Source organism: Oryzias latipes, chromosome 10 (genome assembly GCF_053564925.1).
Source record: "Oryzias latipes strain Hd-rR chromosome 10, Olatipes_Hd-rR_3.1".
In the NCBI taxonomy this organism is placed as follows: Eukaryota; Metazoa; Chordata; class Actinopteri; order Beloniformes; family Adrianichthyidae; genus Oryzias; species Oryzias latipes.
In genome coordinates this window covers 32,617,983-32,640,617 of record NC_136246.1, presented here as the reverse complement: position 1 = coordinate 32,640,617, position 22,635 = coordinate 32,617,983, and the positions used below count along the sequence as shown (strand labels likewise).

General features: G+C 39.5%; 1 protein-coding gene and 1 long non-coding RNA gene across 7 annotated transcripts in view; one reads left to right on the top strand and one right to left on the bottom strand.

Moving 5' to 3' along the window:
- Positions 1-22,635, top strand: part of htr4 (5-hydroxytryptamine receptor 4) — a 179,877-nt gene that overhangs the window by 29,112 nt on the left and 128,130 nt on the right. The gene's annotated exons all lie outside the window — the stretch shown is intronic.
- On the bottom strand, positions 11,781-15,465 carry LOC111948043 (uncharacterized). Of its 3 annotated transcripts, XR_002874035.2 has the most exons (5): positions 15,222-15,465; positions 14,658-14,692; positions 14,029-14,186; positions 13,606-13,701; positions 11,781-12,263 (listed from the first exon to the last, which is right to left on the bottom strand). It is a non-coding gene; the product is annotated as an uncharacterized LOC111948043 (long non-coding RNA). The 3 variants fall into 3 exon arrangements; XR_013658426.1 differs by having other exon boundaries at positions 11,781-13,701; positions 15,222-15,454; XR_013658425.1 differs by having other exon boundaries at positions 11,781-14,186; positions 15,222-15,444.

The window sequence follows — 22,635 nt, the reverse complement described above, 5'->3', positions numbered from 1 at the left end:
GGATTTCAGTCGATTTAAAGCATAAAATATTATAAAATAGAAATGAAGCAGCAATTTCAAGTTTTTCAATGCTGGAGAAAAAATACCAGTGTAATCCCTTACCTTTATTTTGAAACTCATAGTTGACACTATAGTGTGCAATATTAAAAACAACAAAAAAGCACAAAAGGGTTGTTCAGTACTTCAAATTCAAGCAGTAAACAATAGTAATGCAGCCATCTCACATAATATTTCATTTTCCCACCTTTCCGTATCAGTGTTGCTTTATTCTCTCCTCAGTCACGGCGGGAAATTTGCCTCCAATCTCATCTGTCCTCTGACTTTCATGCTTTGAAGTTATCTCCACACATCTAAAGCTTCAGATTAAACATATTTACTGTCCATCACTTCTGTTTGTGAAAGGATTTTACAAACTTTTGACTGTTATCAGCTCAGGAATGTATAGTTTTACCAGTTTCTTCAGCTTTCTGAACATCTCAGCTCCAGAGTAAAGGAGATTTTCTTTGATTGACTCTCTCTGTTATGTTGTGATTTTCCCACTAAGGACAGTCAGCTCTTCCTGTCTTTTCCTGTCCAGCTTTCACTCAGAGAACAGCTCCTTCACTTCCCAGCATGCACCTCTTGAACATTAGACATGACCTTTGCTCTTTTCCAACCCTACTCCTTCTTCGTCTTTGGGCTCGACCTCTGCAGTGGTCTTCTAACAGGACCAGCGGCCTGCAGAATCGGACCCTCACAGATGATTCAGAATCCTGCAGGGAGTCTCGTTTTCAATCAGGAAAAAGCCTCATTCCAATTTAAAAAAAGAAAATGTTTAGGGCTGGCCTTTGTGTTTACATATTTTTGTGACATTTTACCTACAGTACAAAGTTTTGAGATAAAATCATATGTTAAATGTAAATCAGCACTTTATCTAAGAGTCATCTAAATATATGGACTGAATGAACTGGTTTCACTTTTTGTAGGTTGTAAAGTGAGATAAAAGAAAGATTTCTGGATCACAAAGAAACTGGTTTGGATCTGAACTTTGCTCCGGATGTGAGCTGTTAAGATTCCCGTCTTTAATGTGTCAAAGGGGACGTCGAGTGTTAAATTAATCAGTGCTTTATCCATGAGGCTAAAAATAAACCATCACAGCTTTATTTGTTACATGTGGTATCAACACAGGTCAACAATGAAATGCTGATGATGAGAAATGACTCGCCAAAATAAAAGAAAAATGCCATCTCGGCTTCATCTTTATAAAATGTAATGTATGAGAATACAGGTAATAGGTAACTGGTGCAGATGCAGTGAAGTACCACAAACCTACAGGGATGGGTATCAGCTGCAGGGGGAATTAAATACAAAGGGTTAACTTGTAGAGAAAGAAGCAGTTTGGGCAAACATTTTCCTAAATCTTTTCTGGAGATTTATGGAATGAATTTTTTAAATCTTTGAAATTTATGTCGTAATTTTTTCCACCATCTTGGGCTTCAACAGAACGTAGCAAACGCTGACGTCACGTCGGTGTCATGATCTGATTGGCTGGATGTCGATGAGACGGTAGAAGCGACGTTTTCACCATCGAATTTTTTTACAGCGACATTTCTGGGCCCCTCGAAATGTTGAGTCTCGCATTTAAAAACGTTAAAATATTTAAGATAGAAAATAATATTTTGAGGCATAAGATTTAGCTGTTTAATAAACAAGAGTTAAAAACAACAAAAGACAACATAAGATTCTCTTTTTTTTCTTCTGCAAACTCTCACTCTCAAGAACAATGATAGACATCCCCGTCTTCACATTCCTGCTTCCTCATCAGCCGCATTGATCACATGGAGATGATACGACAGAATCTGTCGGTGGTTTTAGATTAGTGTCACCGGAAACCTGCCGAGTCCACTCCGGGTCACGTTTCTTCGGCCCGCGCATCGGATTTTGGTGCAGATGCTTCCTTGATAGCCTGATCACGTATCAGATAATGGAGCCAATCCAGGGAACCGCTCCTCTCCCTTCAGTTCTATGTTTATTCTGTGTCGAAACCACAGCCAGAACATGAGAAAACATTTAACTCTGAACTAGCAGCAGCAACAGTCCACTTTTTAGAGATATTTTTAAACGTTTCCAATGATGAGTTTAACGGCCACATGCAGTCTTTGCAGATGGGTTAAGAAAACCATTTTTTTCTAACTAACTCGCCCATTTTCTGGAGGCAGATCATGAAATTCTGTTGGAACATGGACCTAAATCCACTGATTAACTTTGTTTTGTTCCACCAACCAGCAGCTTAAAGGAGCAAAGACTAACTATCATGAGAAAGACCCCAGAAAACTCTCTACAGTGGGCGGAAAGGTAGAAGACACCAGCCTTACATCCATGACATTTTTTAACCCATTTGCTCAGTGGCCTTGAGCTGGAGTGTCCTTCCTGATGCCAACCTTGTTGGTTTGAGTCCAGGGTCAAGTCCTACCAAGAAATATAAAATTATGAAGCGATGGTCAACACTCAGGGTTGGATCTGGGTGTTAAAACCAACAAAAGTTCGCTGAGTGTGGCGTTTCCAGAGAAGAGGTTGAGATGGTCAAACCTCTACGACAGGGGTAGGCAATTCCACTGTGCCTGCAGGTTGTTGGTGTTTCCTTGAGTTAACACGACCATGACAAACATGACTCTGTTATCAAGAGAGTTGTGCAGACGTTGATTTGTAATTAAAATCCGGTGTGTTGAAACAGGCAAATATCTCAAATCTGCAGGGCACCGGCCCTTTGAGGACTGGAATTGCCCACCCCTGCTCTGCAAGCACGCAGGTGACCCGCACAAAGTACCTAGGTCATAGACCCCTCAGTGAACCCGTAGACACAACATGTTCATGCACCTTTTTTCTGCAGGCGACCGGTCGTAGTGAACACTTATACAACACGTAAGGGTCAGTATGGTCATATGGATTTTATGCACACCCCATGCATGCAGTAAAGAGTCAGTACTCACACCTTAATAATAACTAGTAAAGACAGCAGCACCCGTACGTCATTAGTGCATAAAACTTCCATTAGCTTTACCAATACTTTACCATACACTTACCACACACACGATATTGGTACTTCCATTTTCATGACGTCCCTTAAGGTGGCCGTCCGAGCCTCAAGACACACCTGCGCTCCCCTCAAGATACAACTGGACCCAAAAACCTGCAGCCCCCGTACGGGTCAAGCCGGACCCGTGCAGGTGCACGTGACCAAAGCTTTCATACCTTTTTTTTTCTGCACCATTTTACAATCTGAATCAAACTATGGCCCCTAATCCTAACTGAGCAGGAATCTTCCTTTTTTTTCTGATGTTTCACACAAAGGCCGCGTTCAAAGAGCCATAAAGTTAATCTCAACCACATTCACGGTTTATCCTTAAGATCAAAGAGATTTCAACCAACCGCATCACAAACATGTCAATCTTTCTTTTATCTTACTTTACTGCCTTCAAAAGGTGAAAGCAGTGCATTCAGTCACTATATTTAGAAGAAAATGCTGATTTAGATTTACATTTAACAGATGCTTTTATCTCTTCACTTTTTCTTAAAGAATTCAGAAAATGTGAGAAAATCCGTCTTCCTCTCAGTATTTATTGATCTTTTCTTTTTTTATTGAGTCATGCATTCGGAAACCCATCACTTTCAGTTTTAATTCCTTTAAAAGCGTTTTCTTTGAGTTGGTGAATCAGTAAACAGTAACTGGCACAGTCTAATCCGTTTCCTGTCGCTCTTTTATCTGCTGCACCAACAGCAGGAACAGATAAGACTTTTCTCCACAAAGTTAGGGGGTTGTAGCATCAAAAGAGGCGACTTATGGGCTTGTGACACGATCGAAACTCAGTTCTCGGTGCCCCTCCTTTTTGAGGTTTCCAAGCATGACGTAGCGTAGCTTCAAGTGGCCATCTTGGACTTTTCTGTCACTGCGTGAATGTGCAGCATTTCCCTTATGGCCACAGCCGTCAGGCACTTTTGCTTATCAGACTGTGAATCAGTGTCTCCACATGTGCACTTTGGACGCTCAGCAGGTTTTTTATTGCTGCTCTGGTCTCCACCCAGCGGCATCCCAACGGCCCCCGGACACAGACAGACGAGCCGGCAGACAGACAGGACAGGAAGTCAGCCTAAAAAGTCATTAGTGATGACGGCACTTCAGATAATTATTGAGCCGTCTCACAAACGTTTGATGAAATTAGCAGCTGACATTTCCCTCCACGTTTTTCTTTCCCCTCCTGATTAACCTGAACATTTTCTCTACAATTTGGGAAAATTACAGACCCTCCAGGATCCTTTCGGCATCCCTTTTGTGATTGTTAGACAAGAAAACGCCCAAAGTTGCAACCATATTTTTAAAGGATTGTTGCAATGAAAGCTACAAGATTTTAAAAAAAAAGTTTAAACAAAGTGTTGTTCACACAAGCAGTTTCTTTTCCCAAATTATTGAAGTGTAATTGTATTTAACTCTACAAGAAATACAGCAAATTGATTTATTTTCTTTCATTTATTTCAAAACAATTTAAACAAATATTTAAAAGCAGCATGTTCGGAAAACTTTACACGAAAATACTGGTGAAGTTAAACTAAAGTGAGTTTTCATTTGTTTTTACTGCAATTTAAATGTAAAGTGTTACTTTAAATGTTTTGTTTATTTTCAGGAAAAACTATTATTCTTGTTTAGTTTGTCTTTAATTGGTTACTTTGCCATAAAATTCTGTTTCTTTTATTCCTTAATACTAATATTTAATCTTCCATTTTTCTGAAGTGTCTGAAAATAAATTAATTACCAACACAGACGACATCAGAAAACAGATTTTTCAGTTGGAAAGATCAAATCAGTTTCATAAACTCCAAACCTAGGAAAGTCAAAAGGCAAGTGTGTCAAGAATTTATTTAAAAAATGCCTCATAGAGACAGTATTTCCATAGCGACATAATCTCAGTTTAAGAAAATATGTCTTGGTGACTAGAATGTTTTTCTTGAAATTCTTAAAAAGACATTTTTCTCACCCCATTGGCAGATTTTGTACTAACTTCTTGGGGCCTGTTTTTGCAATTTACATTAAAATCACATTTTCTGTGATTTTTCTATATCTCTATCAACAGATCAATACATCAAGTGTGGTTTAAATTACTTTAAAAAAGCTTTTCTTTGCTTTTTTCTCTGAAGACCTCGTTTATCATTGATATTATGAACTTCTGGTCCCGTTTGACCCATTGAAGGACGATGAGGTTTTGTTGTGTTTCAGGCGTCTTCAGTTAAAACCATTCTGACATTTAGCGAGGCAGGTCTACATGAAATACCATCCCGTGTCCACTGACGTTAGGAATCGATAACATGAAGAGGCACAGACTGACAGAACTCCTGCCGGAGCCTCTTGCTCTTGTTTTGCCTCTTCTCACCTCTGGATATTTTACTCTCTGACTTTCTGTGCTTCTGTTCCAGATTTCGACTGATTTCCAGTCATCTCCTCTCTATACCTGTTCAGCCCCCTCCTTTTTTTTCTGTTTGCTGTTATGAAACGCATGAATGATTCACAGGATCCTCCATCGATACCTTAACAGGCGGAGAACAGCGCCGCACAAATGGAAATTGCTTAAAAGACTTGATGGATTTCATGGGTGTAGGGTAAATAGACTATCTCCGCTGCACAGCGGTTCTGCGTCTGTACCCAGAGACCACAGGATGCTCATCATTATCCGAAACGGCGGGCTGCTGAGGCCTCGCCGCGCCCAAGAATGAATTGGAGCTAAATGCAACCCAACTGGAGGAGCATCCATTTGCTCATTGAAAGAGAGGAGCCCCAAGTCTGCCATCAGAGTCTAATTAGCATTTAAATGAAATTGGAAAATTCATCAAGGGTTGTTGCAGCGTGAGCTGCAAATCAGCGTGCGCGCCGCCATACCAGAAGCAGAACTTTAGAAGAAATATCGAGCATCGTGCATCCAATGTCCTGGGAGTCCTGGAGCCCAAGGATGAGCAGGGAGGGGCTTTTTCTTCTTCTTCTTCTACTTTTTACAGCGCATGTCCGCTACCTACAGTTGGAACGGTGTAAATCTGGTAAATCTTGTGCCAGGCTTCTTCTATTTCGATATATCCACATGTAAATGACTTGGTGTCATAGAATTCTTCTTCCTCATTGTCGATTTTCAATTGGCTGGCCCTATCGTGAATTAAATTAAAATAATAATTAAATAATTACATTTTTTAACAAATGCCGGGCATTTTAGCATCGGCAAGTGATCGATGAGATTCCTTTAGAGCCCAAATTCAGACCCTAAATGACCAGATCCACAGCAGTTAAAAGCAGAAATCTTCAAACTTAGATGAGATTCTCTTTAGATAAAATAATAAAAGAAAACTGTAGCTTTTGTATTTAATGTTTCATCTTTTTTATAGAAAGAATCTCAGTGCAGAATAGTACAAATACGAGAAAATAAAAAGGGTGGAGGCGTTTCTGCACTGTTTAGAGATAATATTGCAACCCGCAGACTATCATTTGGTGTGTTTTCATCATTTGAGTATGTGTCCTTTAAGATTGAGTTAAAACAAACTCCTCCCTTACTCTGCATAGTTATGTACAAACCTCCTCAGCACAGCCAAAGTTTCATTGATGATTTCACTGAAATGCTCTCAGTTGTGTGCACAGACTTTGATGGTCTAGTCATTACAGGTGATTTTAATGTTTATGTTGATAATGTCAATGACAGAAATGCAAAAGAGCTCAATGCTGTCCTTGAAACCTTTGGTCTAATTCAGCATGTGAGTTGCCCCACCCACAGCAGAGGGCACACTCTGGACCTGCTCATCACAAAGGGGGTTAATATTTACAATGTCAGTGTGGTTGATGTCGCCCTCTCTGATCATTTCTGTGTATTCTTTGACCTGTCTGTTGCTCCCAAACCACCGCCTGGCCCTGCAGTTGTCCAAAGGAGACAAATAAATGAGAGCACTAGGGCACAGTTTGTAGAAATGATAAACCCTGAAAACGTCTCTGGTGCCAATGTTGATGAAATGCTGAATTCTGTTACTTCTAGCATCTTGAATGTTCTGGATGCCATTGCCCCTATGAAAGTTCAATTGAGAAAACATAGACAGAAAGCTCCCTGGAGGAATGATGATCTAGTCAGGGCACACAAACAACAGTGCCGCAGAGCCGAGCGAAAGTGGCGCAAGTCAAAACTCCAGGTTCATTATGGAATATATAAGGCGGAGTTGTACGCTTATAACCAGATCTTATGCAGAACAAGGGAAAGGTACTTCTCTGAAATAATTGGAAGTTGCAGCAGCAACTCTCGTATCCTATTCACAACAGTTAACAGATTAACTAACCCTCCAACCCAGCTACCAATAGAATTGGTTTATACACCTAAGTGTAATGAGTTTGCTGTATTTTTCAATGACAAGGTTCAGGGCATTAAAAAAGCCATCAACTCCACAACACATATAACTATCGAACGGCCACCTACTCACTCTAAGCTGACTCACTTTATACCTGTCACTGACCAAACTGTCCAAGAGACCATCACCCGTCTGAGCTCGTCTACATGCTGCCTTGATGTGTTACCCACTAGATTTCTAAAGTCTGTCTTGAACAGTGTGTTGCCATCAATTACTCAAATAGTTAACATGTCTCTTCAATCTGGAATATTTCCAGAGGCCTTAAAAACTGCAGTCATTAAACCCCTCCTGAAAAAGAGCGGTCTTGATCCCATTGTACTGAATAATTACAGACCTATCTCTAATCTGCCATTTTTTAGGAAAAGTCCTTGAAAAAGTTGTCTACCAACAGCTCACTGACTTTCTCTTATTAAACAATTCGTTTGATGTTTTCCAGTCAGGTTTTAGACCCCATCATAGCACAGAAACTGCTCTTATCAAGGTAACCAATGACATCCGCCTGAACACTGATGATGGAAAAGTCTCTGTCTTAATCCTGCTAGACCTGAGCGCTGCCTTTGATACTGTTGATCATGGGATCCTTTTGCACAGACTCCAAGACTGGGTTGGCATCTCTGGATCTGCCCTAAGTTGGCTCAAGTCTTATCTAGAAGACAGGAAATATTTTGTTGAAATTGGGAGTTGTGTCTCAGACTACATGGGCTTGAATTGTGGTGTGCCCCAGGGATCGATCCTGGGACCCCTTCTGTTCAACCTCTACATGCTGCCACTAGGGCAGTTAATACGCAGTAATAACATATCTTATCACAACTATGCAGATGATACTCAGATCTATGTGTCACTGACAACAGGTGAATATGGGCCAGTGGATTCACTCAGCCACTGCCTCCAACAGATCAGTGCGTGGATGCAGAACAACTTTCTCCAGCTAAACTCAAACAAGACCGAAGTTATTGTTTTTGGCCCACAGAAACAAAGAGAAATTGTCAGCAGCTACCTTCATTCTCTGTCTCTTAAACCCTCAAATCAAGTCAGAAATCTAGGGGTAATCATGGACTCTGACCTGAACTTTAACAGCCATATCAAGTCAGTAACATCAACGGCATTTTACCACCTGAAAAACATTGCCAAAATCAAAAACATAATCTCAAAGCCAGACCTGGAGATACTTATTCATGCATTTGTCTCCAGTAGGTTAGACTACTGTAACGGCCTGCTCACCGGCCTGTCCAAACGAGCTGTAAAACAGCTTCAGTACATCCAGAATGCTGCTGCTCGAGTCCTGACCAGAACCAGGAAGTATGATCACATTAGTCCTGTGCTCAGGTCTTTGCACTGGCTCCCTGTACCTCAAAGAATAGACTTCAAAGCAGCTCTGCTTGTGTACAAGTCTCTCCATGGCCGAGCACCAAAGTACATCTCTGACATGTTAGTGCCATATGAACCATCTCGTACTTTGAGGACCTCAGGGGCCGGCCTCCTGTTGATTCCCAGAGTCTAAGAACTAAACAAGGGGAATCAGCGTTTCAATATTCTGCAGCTAAAATCTGGAACAGCCTCCCTGAAGGCGTAAGACAGGCCTCTTCTGTGTTCATGTTCAAATCTAGACTTAAAACATTTCTGTTTAGCCGTGTATATGACTGAAAGGTCCTATCTGCACCTTTCTTTCCTTCCTTTCTTTTTAAATCTTTTTTTTTTTTTTTTAAAGTAAATTTTATGTTGATTATTTCTATGATGTATTGTGATTTTAATGCACTTTTCTGTTTTGTGAAGCACCTTGAATTACTTTGTGTACGAATTGTGCTATACAAATACACTTGCCTTGCCTTGCCTTGCCTTACAAATACATGCGATGCAGAAAAAATGGAGCATACCTATAAATGTCATTTGACCTGCATCATTAATGCAGTGTGACTGGAGTTGAGCATGAAAGCAGTGGCGCTGTGCCGTCTTCCTGTCATGCTGCTCCACGCGTCTGCAGACCTCTGAGCTGCTGCTGCTGCTGCTGCTGCTGCTGCTGCTGCTGCTGCTGCTGCTGCTGCTGCTGAGGAGAGGGTGCTGGATGCTGAGATGTCAGCTGTTTCCAACAGTTTGGGCTTAAAAATATCCATATTTATAATGTTGTCGTATGGCTAGCAGGTGCCACCCGTCCTCGCCGCCGCCGACCACCCTTTGACCCGCCCCCGCTGACTGAGCGGCTGCACGCCCCTCACTGTCCCCCTTCTACCCATGCCACTCTGGATGTGACAAATTCTTGGGGGAAAATGGCAGCTTTTCCATTGGTTTATCTCCATAGCAACCATTATATTTTTGGGTCGGCTGGGAGTGACGGACACGTCCATGTAATTTTTAGAAGAATCGGCAAAAGTTTTTTTTTTTTTTTTATTTCCTCGACAAGCAGTTTCTGACTACAGAGTTTTTTATGTTAAATACGCTCACATTGCTCCTCGGACCATCTGCCCCCTACCCCATCCCTGGTAGGTGGTACCAGGCCCTCAGCGACGGCGGCCGTGTTCCGCTGATCTAATCGCACATTTTAGACGTTTCTGACATTTATTCTGTTTAGTTCAAATATTTACTGTTTCCATTTGGTTTTCACTTAAAGAGGAATTCCAAAAATACTGTTTAAAGGAAACAGACAACTTTCCATTTTGACATCACTTTGTGCAACAAATGAGCTCCAGGATCTGTGTTTCATAGGTTTTGGTCATAGTTAGTGATTCTTTTAACTTATTCGATTTTTGGACTAGCAGACAGACATAATGTTTATAGCATAGCTTTGGCTTTTGTTCCCTCACGTCTATCACGCAGTTGGAAATAAAATAAAAAACGCAGTTTGGTCACGGTGGTGGGGTGCCTCAGGGCTCTGTCCACATTTCACCATTTATCTAGTACACTACACAATAAGTTCAGCTGTCAGTTTAATCTGTTGCATGGATGCACTCCAGGACCCCCACCCCTCCCCTCCCATTACCAGAGCGTCTTTTTCCTCCCATAAATGTCACTTTCCATCATCCGTGTCAGTCATCTTCCTCAGTCTTTCACTGCAGTCAACAGTTAACCGTCCATTCCTTTCCTTTATTTTTAAGGGTTTCATGTTTTTATCTTTGTTTAACTTGCTTTTAAATGTTTTTTAGGGAGTAATATTTTATAAATATTGATAAAGGACATGACTTTGTGGCTTTTTGCTGCTGGTTTATGCAATGGTGTTCAATATTGGCAATGTTTTTGTGCACAATGGAATCAAAGAACACATTCTGCTTACAGTGCTATGAATTAAAATCAATGAAAATAAAAAGTATAAACTACGACGCTAGTTTGGGCAGGAGACGCACAAAAACATCTCGATAAAGTTAGTTTCAAACCTGTCAGCAAGTGTCTCTATTGGTTTATCTTGACTCACAGAATGACCTACAAAGGCATTTTGATAGAAAAAAGATCAGAATTATTTTTATTTTTTACGAGATTTAAACAAAAAGATTCAATTGAAACAGCTGCTAAGGGACCATCTACAAAGTACAAGCTTCAGAAAAAGTTAACAAAAAAAAAAATCAATAATCTCTCTAAAACAACCAAAAGTAATAAATGGTTCCATGAATCCTCATAATCATATTTATTATTATATGTACTTTAAGTGGTTGTTTAAAAAACGTTGTTTTTAATTTAATATTTTGTTTATAAACGTTTATTATTTGATGTTTTGGGGTTTTTAGGTTGACATTTTTAACACCTTTCAGAGGATTATGGATGAAAAGAGCCTTTGGGCTAATTTTGACACGTTGCAGCAATGATTCAATAAAGTTCATTGTGCCTATAAATTATACTGAGTACTTAAATTATTTTTCTATCAGACACTGATTTTTTTGGTGTTGTACGTATCGACATGTTTCGGTGGAATACCTTCCGCCTTCGTTAGGGTCGTCATCAGGTGGTAGTGATGTGACGTCTTTAAAAAACAGATGAGTGTGACTGAGGCGGAGTCACCTGTCAGACTTTGACAAGTGACTCCGCCCCTTGATGTCAGCACTGTAAACCCGAATAAGTTCAGTGAACTCAAAATTTTTGAGGAAACAGATTACATAATAATTTTTAAGTTGACTTACTTAAAAAGTATAAGTTATTTGAACTTAAAATCTTTGAGTTGAATAAAATAAAACAATTTAACTAAAAGTAAACAATAACTTTTTATTTAACTAACTTAAAGATTCTTACTTTACTAAACTAGAATATTTTGTTTTTATTGAACCTTAATACATTAGTCAATGAACTAAAAAACTTTAATATATCTCAACTCAAAATTAATCATTTGAAGTCTAAACTAAGCCTTTTTTATCCTTCTTAGTCAGGACCATTCTTACAAAAGAAAAACTGAGGCAGAATTGTAATTGCAAGTTTATTTTTAAACCACCTTACACAAGTACATTTGAACAACTTGTGGTACTAGAAAATGTAAAACACTGCACAATTTGTGTTAAGAAAAAGTGCACAAGCCATAAAAAAAAAAAAAAAAAAATCAGTCTTCAAGAAAAGCAAAAAATGAGCACTAATCTTTTTTACACCATTTCCTTATACAACTTTATAAAAAAGAGCATTCTTACATTTCAAGAAAAGCAAAAATTGTTTATCAGCCTTTTTTTTTACACTTTTCCCACATAAAACTGTATTTTCTTAGGCTGCCCTTTCCCTACAAACATTAGCGCTCAAAAAAATACCCATTTAGGAAATTTGCCTACCACAAGCTCATCTTCCACCACAACTGCTGTACTGAGCGGACAGAAATGCACTGAACTTGTATTGTTGTTGCTGACGGTCAGAATGCCATGAGAGGTGCTGCTGATGTCTGCCTCTGGTGACTCTTTAATCTGCAAAGAAAAAAAAACAGTGTAGTATTAAAGAGAGAGAATTGATCGTTTGAGGGAAGAAAACTTTATGCAAAAACTACAACCTGAAATTTACATTTTAAGAGAAGGTCAGAAATTACACATCAGGAAAATTATTAAAGTTGATTTAAATTAATGATTTCAAGCATTGTAGTCAAAGCAATAAATAATTTAAACATTTATCAAACTCATTACAGAAATGATGAAATGCATTGATTAAAAAGACAGAAAATAAAACAAAAACGTCACTTAAATCACATTTGCTTAATTCAATACAGTGATCTTTAACTAAAGTCATGTAGAGCTTGATTTATTGCTTGAAAAGGATCTGGAAGAACAGAGCTTATATAATACAAAATATAATGAAATCAAAATAAGACTATTTGTAAGAATCATCATGATTCCATAAGGCACTGTCCACAAAAAAATAAACAAAAGCTTTTGTAACATGACAATCTGAAAACAGGATCACATTTATTCACCCCTCCCTCCACCTAACCAGTTTTACCAACATAACTCTCAGCTTGTGCCTGATGGTCAGCACCTTTCAGGACACGTCCAGGAATTCCATCCGACCCAGCTGCTTACATTCACCCTCTGGAACTCTTTCCTGATGTCATGCTCTCACAGTTAGCACTCGTAACTCTCCACCAGGTTGTGTCTTTGTTATTGGGCAGTTTTTCAACTACAGCTCAGAACATCTCCATAACAATGACACAACCTGCTGGAAAGAATCCCCTTCTTGCCAATGCAACTTAAGAGCAAAGATTCAGTTCAATTTTATTTATATAGTCCTATGTCACAACAAAAGTCGTCTCCATGGGCTTCATACCGGCAATTGTACAAGAACATGAAATCATAATACATTAGGTATTGGCTAAACTAAATTAAACAGACTAAACTAAACTGGGCATCCCTGCCGTTAGACCCTCTTACACAGTAAGGAAAACTCCTTTAAAAAAATAAATAAAAAAAGACTCCTCCCCCAGGACGGACAGGCGATGTTCCAGAACTCTTAGAGAAGAATTACATTTTCTAGTTCAACAACTGCATTTTTAAAGTCCAGCAGATTGGCGTCATCCAGATGAAATAGAGGACGGCTGTGGGCCCGAGACGAGTCAGAGGCGAGGTCCACGGTCAGGTACAGGAGCACAGATGAGCTGGAGTGCAATATTTTAGGAGACTATTTGTGCTTTACCTCACAACATTGCTTTGGCATGACTTTCTGGTTAAGTTATATTACCCACACAGCTGGAGTATTAACCAGCACACTGTCACTGGTACTATTTAGTGAATAAAACATTATCCATCATAAAGTACCTACATTCCAAACTTTGAAGAACTGTGGGTCCTCCTCACGTTTGTATATGGGAAGCCAGTACAGGACAGGAGCACCTTTGACATTAGCAGTCTGTTCTTGCTGAACAGAGACAAATACAAATTAATATGGCAAACATATTTCAAATGACTGCACCCTTTGGTCTGGCTCAGATCAGTTCATTTAGTCTTTTTAATTATCTTAAAATTGTACAGTTATTTCAAAAATACACCAAACATAAGATGACATTAAATTCATATTTACAAATGCATTGGGATCAACGATGTTTTTTTCTCCAGTGAAGCAAACATTTACAGTCATTCACTGAATTAGAAACGCTCAGTGATTAATATGAACCGATCCAAGTCAGCCCCTTCTTTTAGCTATACTAATGCATAATGTTGATCATGCCATGCAGTTATACCTCACCTGTTTATCATAGAGGTGCAGAATGTCGCATAGAGCCTTCCGGTTCGTGCTGCCTTCTGTCTCAACAAGATCAGCATCCTCGGCATCTGTCTGTCCAGGTCAAAATAAAACTGTTTTCGCAGGTTGACATTTGTGATGCGATGAAACTCAGCTCACATCTACAAAAAAAAAAAAAAAAAATTAAAATGTTAAACACAATTTAAAGCTTTTTCAAGCTACTGGTAGCTTGGAAAAACTGCTGCATTTTACAATAGCCTCAATACTCTGTCCACAATATGTAATCTAGGATGCATATTAATATTTTATGGATGTTTTAGGAAGAGACAAAACTGTTATATTAAAATATTTGACATTGTGAAACACAAATCACAACCAAACCAGGGGCCAAAATACCGTTTTTTGAGTCTTAAGCAAACTATATCATACATTTAGTACTTTAACTCGAGCCCAATTCAGGACAAAGTTATAACTGCTACATAACATTAACTTAAGGTAGGTTGGACATTTTTACTTATTCATAATTAATTTAATTTGTCAATAAGGTCAAATGTTCTCCAGGAGGATTCATTGGACTGAGAGCTGCCCGTGTCTTAAATATTGCAGCCATGTTAACTACAATCCAAACTTACCTCCGCTCTTATTTTTCAAACGCACCGCCGGTTCACTAAAAATAAGATACGAGAACAAGTTAGCGTAAGGCAGCTAGCTTAGCCCACATTTGCATTTATTAGGTTACTACGTGAAATACAAGTTACAGAAAAACATAACGATTACCAAATCACAGAGCCTGTGGTAAAATGTAGTAGAAAAAAAAGGCAATTCCCACCGAGTCGTATATGTGGCTGTGGCAGCCGCTCTGCCAGGGCTAGCTAGCGGTTAGCTAGTAGTAACGGTTAGCTAGTAGTAACGGTTAGATAATTTAAAATGTGCGCCAACCAACTCGGTAAACGTAAAACTTGAAACTTTGCCCCGACAACTTCTTTTAACCACAAGCAATAATTCTCTGATGACATGATACTGCAAAACATACATAATTGTTTAATTCAGAACAAATATTATTCGAAGATACAAACTCGTGGAGCACGTCATGAATACAAAGGATATACTAGAAGGAACATCAAAAGAAGCAACAAATATATAATACAGAGGCGAAAGTCATAAAATATAATAAAAAATAAAATAATACGACTTACCTAGACGTATGTGCGTTATCAACTTGGGCCAGTTGACACTCGCATCAGACCTCCGCCATCTTGAAGACTTCTGTGGCTGAGTTCACGTTCATGGGCGTACGTTATGACGTCATCACGTCTCATTACTCATAAGTTTTGACTCCAAGGTTTCATTTACTCAAAATGTTTCAGTCCAATAAAGATATAACTGTGGCAAAAGTTGAATCGGCTTTTAGGTTTTAAGCTGACTCAACTTGTTTGTTACTTTTGAGTTCAGTGATTATAAAACTTTTGAGCTCATTGGACTATTCGGGTTTACAGTGAGTTTTTTGCCGGAGGATGTTGCTCCAGGTGTGAGAGAGCTGGAAGGCCCCCTCATCCCAGTTCATAGAAGTGTGGGTTGGCTTTCGTATCTCCACCGCCAGGAATCGTCACACAAAAACATGCATTGTTATAAAGGCTTAAAACAAATTTGAAGCATAAAAACCAACAATAACCTATTAAATTGTATTTCAGAGTTAATAGTCTGAGCGGAGTTTAATCTTTTTTATCATTTTAAACTGACAGAATTGGCCTAATTACTAAACCTCAATAATTAACAGACAGTTGACATCGTGCTAACGGGCCTTTGCTTACTAAGCTCTACTGTCTCAGTGCGCCAGATGCGTCTGACCTTCAGGTCTTGGCTTTGGTGGCTCATTGATTGCAGACACTCCACTTTCATCCCAGCTGTCTCCTATGATACACATGTAGAAAGGGAGTGACACACATGTGCCAAAAGGCTTTCCCAAACCCACAAACACACTCTACAGACACACAGACGTTGCTGCCCTGATGCGCTTTGATACGGACGGATGAGAGGAAAAGAATTTCCTCAGTAAAATGGACATTTACAACAAAAGGAGATATTTGAACAGTAAAGCGTGTGAAGCAGGAAGGCATTATAATGTAGTACAACCTATAGACAAGATGTAAATGAGCGATACCTCGTTAAGGTCTCCTCGCTCTGCAGCCCTCAGGTCTTTAGGCTGCTAAAATTCATTAGCAAAATACTTGATTTGAGCAAATGTTTGCACTTGTCACAGAGTGAGTCGCTGGAAGTTAATCCAGGAAACGTTCTGCACATTCAGACTTACGGGCCTCCGTGAACGTTACGCGCTGGAACTGCGTCAAGTCTTGATGACCATAATTGCTGGTGATTAATATACACTTGTGTGAGGCAGGAGACCAAGATTGCTAATGAGAGAGGAGAGTCGCTTTTCCATGCAACAATGACGAAGTGATTGGTGTTTCGAAATCGTCCGACAAAAAGAACCATGAAAGACAAAGACTCACTCAACTAGAAAATGAACCAATCACAGACATTTTTTTCTGTAGGTCATTCAAAGGCCTCAAAAATTTGAAAATAAAGTTTTCTTGGAACTATCTGTAGCAATGCCTTTATTTTTATCTTTTAAACTTTGTCAAATTGCTTTGAGCTGGTTTTTGTGTCTTCCTGGAGACTCAAACATCACCGTGGGCCTCATGGATCTGTATTGATCCGACGCCTAAATCCCCTGAAGGAAGGAATGAAGGCAGATTCACGATCTATCCTCCTGAGCTTGGAAGGGGACCATAAAACTTGATTCAGCTTTATGGTTTGGTGTTAAGAAGTTTACACAGACCTTCAGAAGGACATTAAAAGAGTGAGACATGGCGGTGGGAGTGTGATGGATTGAAAAGGCGTTCAGACCGCTTGCAGCCATGTCCTGTGAGAGAAGAGCTGCATGCTTGAGCTTCAGATTCAGGCTTTACTGCCTTGGCTTGGCCCCCACTGCTGAATCTGCTACACACAACAGTGTCGTTTTGATAATTACCCCCTCTTTACTGGAAACCTTTGGCTGAACCTACACTGTCCTGAATTCACGCCACAACAAAGTTTAGCAAAACAGAGATGAACTCTCCACCCCAGAGCTCCATCAGTGGCTTTGGTCTCAAAGACTCTGACGGTTTTGGTCCCCCAACACTTTTTGGTTCACAGAACGACAATATTTTGAAGAGGAAGTTCGTTTTTGTCTTTTTTAGCGTCCAGTTTACCTTAATCTGTAAGGGTAAAGTTTATCTTCATCGTCTGTCAAATATCTGCAGCTGCTTTCAACTTTATTTGTTCACTAGATTTAGAGACACTATTAACATGTGATCTAGATTTTCCTCTAACCCTAACTGTCAAAGTGGAAGCTTAGAAATCAGATGCCCTCTTCAGCCTTGATCAAGGTGCGATAGATACATACAAAAACGGTCACTAAAACTGGTCAAGTAAGCAAAACAACTGTCAGAATAAATCCATATTTGGAGCAAAGACTCCTGGTTTTGACTGTTAAATGCAGATTTATTTCATTTTTCTGGTCAAAGAAACTTTCCAGATGCATTTGTTTTATTGTTTACGTTGCTAGCGTGGGGGTTTGAGTTTGGCGGTTGGGGCCGCCGCTTTAAGAAAGTAGTAGATGGATTTCCGACACGTGACAGAGCGACTTGACTTCTATTATTCAGAACGCAGAAGTTTTAAAACGTAAAAATTCGTCCAGAATCTGATTAGAAATGAAACATAAAAACAAAGTAGGTTGTGTTTTTTTTTCTCTTCGCCTTGGTACCAACTGACCTACGGATTGGTTCCGGTCCGCTGCCTGGGAGCTGAGAACCACTGATCTACAAGTGAAAAGGAAATAATTCTTAAAATATTCTTTAGAAAGGCAGAAAAGAAAAATGATCCTACCAATTTTTTTTATTCTAGTCCTTTAGCATTTTCAGGCCAACGTTGAAAGTAAGAAATTATTCTTAATGTTTTGCCTGGTGAAATAAAGGTTTCAGTCTAAGTTTATTTTTCTTGCAATTCATAAAATATATATATATATATATATATATATATATATATATATATATATATATATATATATATATATATATATATATATATATATATATATATATATATATATATATTTTTTTTTAAATAGGGGTCTTTTTACTTTCTTTAATAGTTTGGTGAAAAAGTTTATGTTTAAGTATTAAAAGAGATTTGGGTTTTTTTACATTTGCAGTTTATGCTTTGCATCAATAACAATAAAAAGACTCACATCTATGTAAATTAGTTTAAGACTTAAAGATGAATGTATTCTCCTAATATTTAGTTTTTTTAATCCAGATGAAGAATTTGAATGAAGGCGCTCTGGGTCTCAGCATTGTGATACATTTCCCTCTTTAGCGATGCCGCTCAGCAGGTTGGACGCGGCGAGGTAAAGTCCCAGGACTAGAAGAAAACATCAGCGCAGTAACAATGTGGCACGACTCCATTAAGACTCCAACACGGAGGGCAGCTGCTGGCTGCACTCTAAATATTTGATATGGTTCAGTCTGAGGACTGTTGGAGGCCGTCAGCCCGTTTCATAATGGCGGCGCGCTCAGTAAACACTATTTTTTCTTTACAAGTAAAAACAATCATCAGGTTCTGTGTTTATATTTCTGCAAAAGCAGACGCTTCCGAAGCGTAGCCTTCTAATGCTCTAATCTGGTTTTAATCCAGTTTATCAGTTCAATGGGATCCTGAGTTTGGTTGATTTTGGTACAACTCAATTAAATAAAGTCACATTTTCATTTTTACAGGTAGAAACCAAGAGCTGCTGTCTCTTTTGGGGAATTTTCTTAAGAGTATCTTTACTTTTAAACATTCTAAATATTAGATTAAGTCCCCAGTTTAACATCACAGAACACCTACATGAAAAAAAAAACCTCTGGAATCACATGTAGAAGCACTTTGGCCTCTTAATTATTGATGCTGTGTGAAGTTTCTTAATCAGATTCTGTTTTTGTTGAGAGGAGACCAGGGAATCATTGGACGTGTACTCCAGTTCAGATTACTTAAAAAAGCTGAAAACTCTTTTTTGTTTTGGGTTTTTTCTTGTCTTTTTTCTGCAGCTCCTGCAGAGCTTTGCTGTAAACTACCAGTAGATCTGGCAAATGTTTGGGTTTGTCACCATTAAAGGATTTGAAAGGATTTAGCTGCAGGACTTCAAAGCTGATTGTAGAAGTAGCTCGTAACCAGTGAAGGGACATCAGAACTGCAGGGATCTTGTTCAGTTCCGGTTGAAACTCTGACAGCAGCGTTCTAAACCAGCTGAACCTTTTAAGTATTTAGACGATTCGCACATATTGCACGGATGAAGGTTGGTCATGCGTGAATATACGTGGACAAAGTGAGAAAAGTTGTGTGAAATTTTCACAGATGTATCACAACTGAACCATGTTAAAACCATGCAAAGCACGAAATGATCAACGTAGCACATGAACTGCGTGATTATTGCACTGTTTATTCATTAGTGATTTATGCATCAAATAAGTAATTTTAACACGACATGTGAGCCGTTTACGTAATATAAAAGTGGTGGTACATGTGTGAAAGGTTCGTTATTGGTGGAATGGTCGTGGAAAGACAAAAATTTGCAAATGCGCAAAAATCACGGACAATTGCGTAAAATTTATGGAATCCAAATACAGAGCCGTCCGCCCAAACCTTCAATCTGTGCTGTCATGTTAATGGGGCTGGACCCAGAAGCAAGACAGAAACTGTAGGTGGATGAAATAATAGTCTTTTATTTAGTTCCAGTGGTGGTAGAGGGTCCTGGTTTGAAAGGAACGTGACTTGGATGGTTGTCGAAATGGATGAGCTGCTGGAAGTTGTGAAGATTGAAGAGTGGAGTCTTGCTTGGTGTTCCGATGGAGGACAAGTAGTGGCCAATGGTGGAGCAGTTCCTGAAGGTAGAAATTGGCATAAGACTTGGCTTGAGAGCTTAGTACGTAGCGGCTGTGTGACACGGTCTTTACAGCAGTGGAGATTACCAGAGGGTGAAGGGTCAGGATGCTTTGGTGACAGTGCTACATAAAGTTGAGTGTCATCTGTATAGCTGTAACATGAAACATTATCAGTCTGCAATGACTCAGACATAAAAAAGGTCCAGCTTGTTGTGGAGCTTGTTGTGGCTAAACAGCAGAGATCCAAGCATCACACCCTGAGGCACTCCGCATGACATGGAAATGCTCAGTTACTCAGTTAGATGCACCATGACCCCTCCCTTGAAGATAAGGTCTGACCAAACCAAGGCTGGACTCAGGTCAGAGACACAAACACTGATATCTTCCCGGACATGGAAGTCATTTGGCGCTTTTAAAAGGGGGCGTGTCAATGCTGTAGTGTCGTCCAAAGCTTGACTGAAATCTACCTAGCAGGCTCTTTTTGGTAAAAAGTTATTTTGTCGCTTCTAACCATATTTTGTAAAGATTTTTTACAATAAAAGGTAGATTAGAAATTGTTGTGTATTTGTTAACATTTGAGATCCAGGCTCTCCTTCCGAAGAGGTTTAACAGCTGTTTTTTTTAATTTACTTTTTCTTTTCTTTTCTTTTTTGAGAGTGATTGTGGGAAAACACCAGACTGGAATTGCTGGTTGTCACAATAGTCAGCTGAAAGGAACAGATTGAGAAGTGAAGTTTTGGTGAAACTTTGTCCTTAAGTGATTTCTAGCAGTTCTGACGTTTTGATCAGTTTATCCCTGCAAGCCTCCAGCTCAGGTCGTCACCTTTGTAATAAATGATCTTATTGGATGCTTGTCTAGCTTTTTTAAACTTGAATTACTCTCTTTTTACTTTTCTTGATCAATGAGATGATTTTTGGGGGTATTTTTCGCTGCAGTTTTCTACTCAAGCTTTCCTCCTAACAGGCCAACCAGAGAGCGTTCCTCCGTGGAACTTTTCCCCTGCCAGAGACAAATCCAACCTTCTCAGGTGCAATCATGAAAATCAACACAATCTGTAAGAGGCTACTCATAACACAAAGGTTGTTCCGTGCCATGCCAGCCACAGGGGGTTGATTGCTGGCTTTGGCCAATATCATTTTATTCTTTTGGCCAACACATACACCTGTTTAATAGGTGGCGGCGTTTACGACGACGTTTTCGTTTGTTTGTCATGAGACGCTGCAGCCTGCACATGTCATGAAAAAGCCAAAACTTTTGTTTAAGGTCAACTCATGGTAGTTATTTGCTTCCAGCTGAATCAGAGCAGTAGGACCTTCAGTCTTCGTTTCTCTGTCTTTTACAACCTCGGCCTGTTTTCCATCCCATCCACATTGGAGCATCAATGAATCTGCTTTGACCAATAGTTGACGTTAGAGCGTTCTCTGTTTCGTCCATCTTCCTTGAAGTGCTTTTAGATTCGAAATGGTGACTGAAAAGAGTTAAAGCTTTCAAACAGAAGGTGAAGATTGGAGTGAGTCTTCAAACAAGACAGCTACACCCCCACGTCTTCTGTAAGGTCAAACAATCTTTAGCTGAAAGCTTAGAGCGTCTCACACTGTGAGGACCAAAGCACTGCTTCTAAAAATTGATCAGGTTTCAGATAAAAGCATTAAGCCAACTTTATAAAGGCTGTTGATCAAACATGACCAATGCTGACCATGACCAGTGGATGAACAGTTTTGTAGAATTCTTGTCATATCGTCACATGAACAGAGTTTGCTGGTTTCCTTATGTTAGTATTTGTGAAAATGTTAGGAAATGTTTTCCTCATTGAGTTCTAGTTTCTGCAGACAAATTGAAGCATTGGGCATTGGTTTGGATTCGGGGTCTCAGCTGAATGTTAAGGACTCGAGAACAACCTTGGAGGTGGAGTTTTGTTGTTTTTGATGGAGTGACAGGAGATGGAGAAGCAGACATGTAGAAAAAAATGCAGAACACTTGACGGTAACAAGCCTGTTTGCTGGAGGCTCTTGCTTTTGGAAGCAAACCGTGTCGTCCTTCAGTCTGACGTCTGATCGATGTTTGTGGAAGCAGACAGAGAAAGACAGTAGAGCGGGGTCAGCATCATCTTTAGAAGAGTGGGAAATAAAGTTTTATTCTGAATTTATTCTCAATCAAACAGCAGTTTCTCTAAAGACTCTTCCCTTTACCTTCAACCTAGTTTCTCTGAGATACCAGCTAAGTAGAACATATCTGAATGTTCCTCTGTGTCTCCTCCAGTTTTTCTGTTTCCTTAATCACCCTTCTCTTTCTTGCAGTCAGCATCATTGCTTTCTATGAAAGGACCTCCCTCTGCTCTACGTGACTAAATGTGAGCTGACAGATACCGGTGTGCCCTCTGAGCCGCCTCAGCCATTAGCTCCGTCATGCATTCAGCTCGCCTCACATCCTCCTCTGCCTCTTTGGTGGGGCAGTCGGCAGGCTGACAGAAAAACCCATTTTTAATAATGTGTAAAAAAAAAAATTGTAAGCTTAGAAGTGTTTGATTGGACCCATGCCGTGACTTTAATGCTGGTCAGAGTACACTGCCAAAAACGGAATCTAAAGAGACTAAAAAGACTTTTTTTTTCAAGAAAAAAAAGTCTTATTTTCGGTCTTACCAGAAAAATA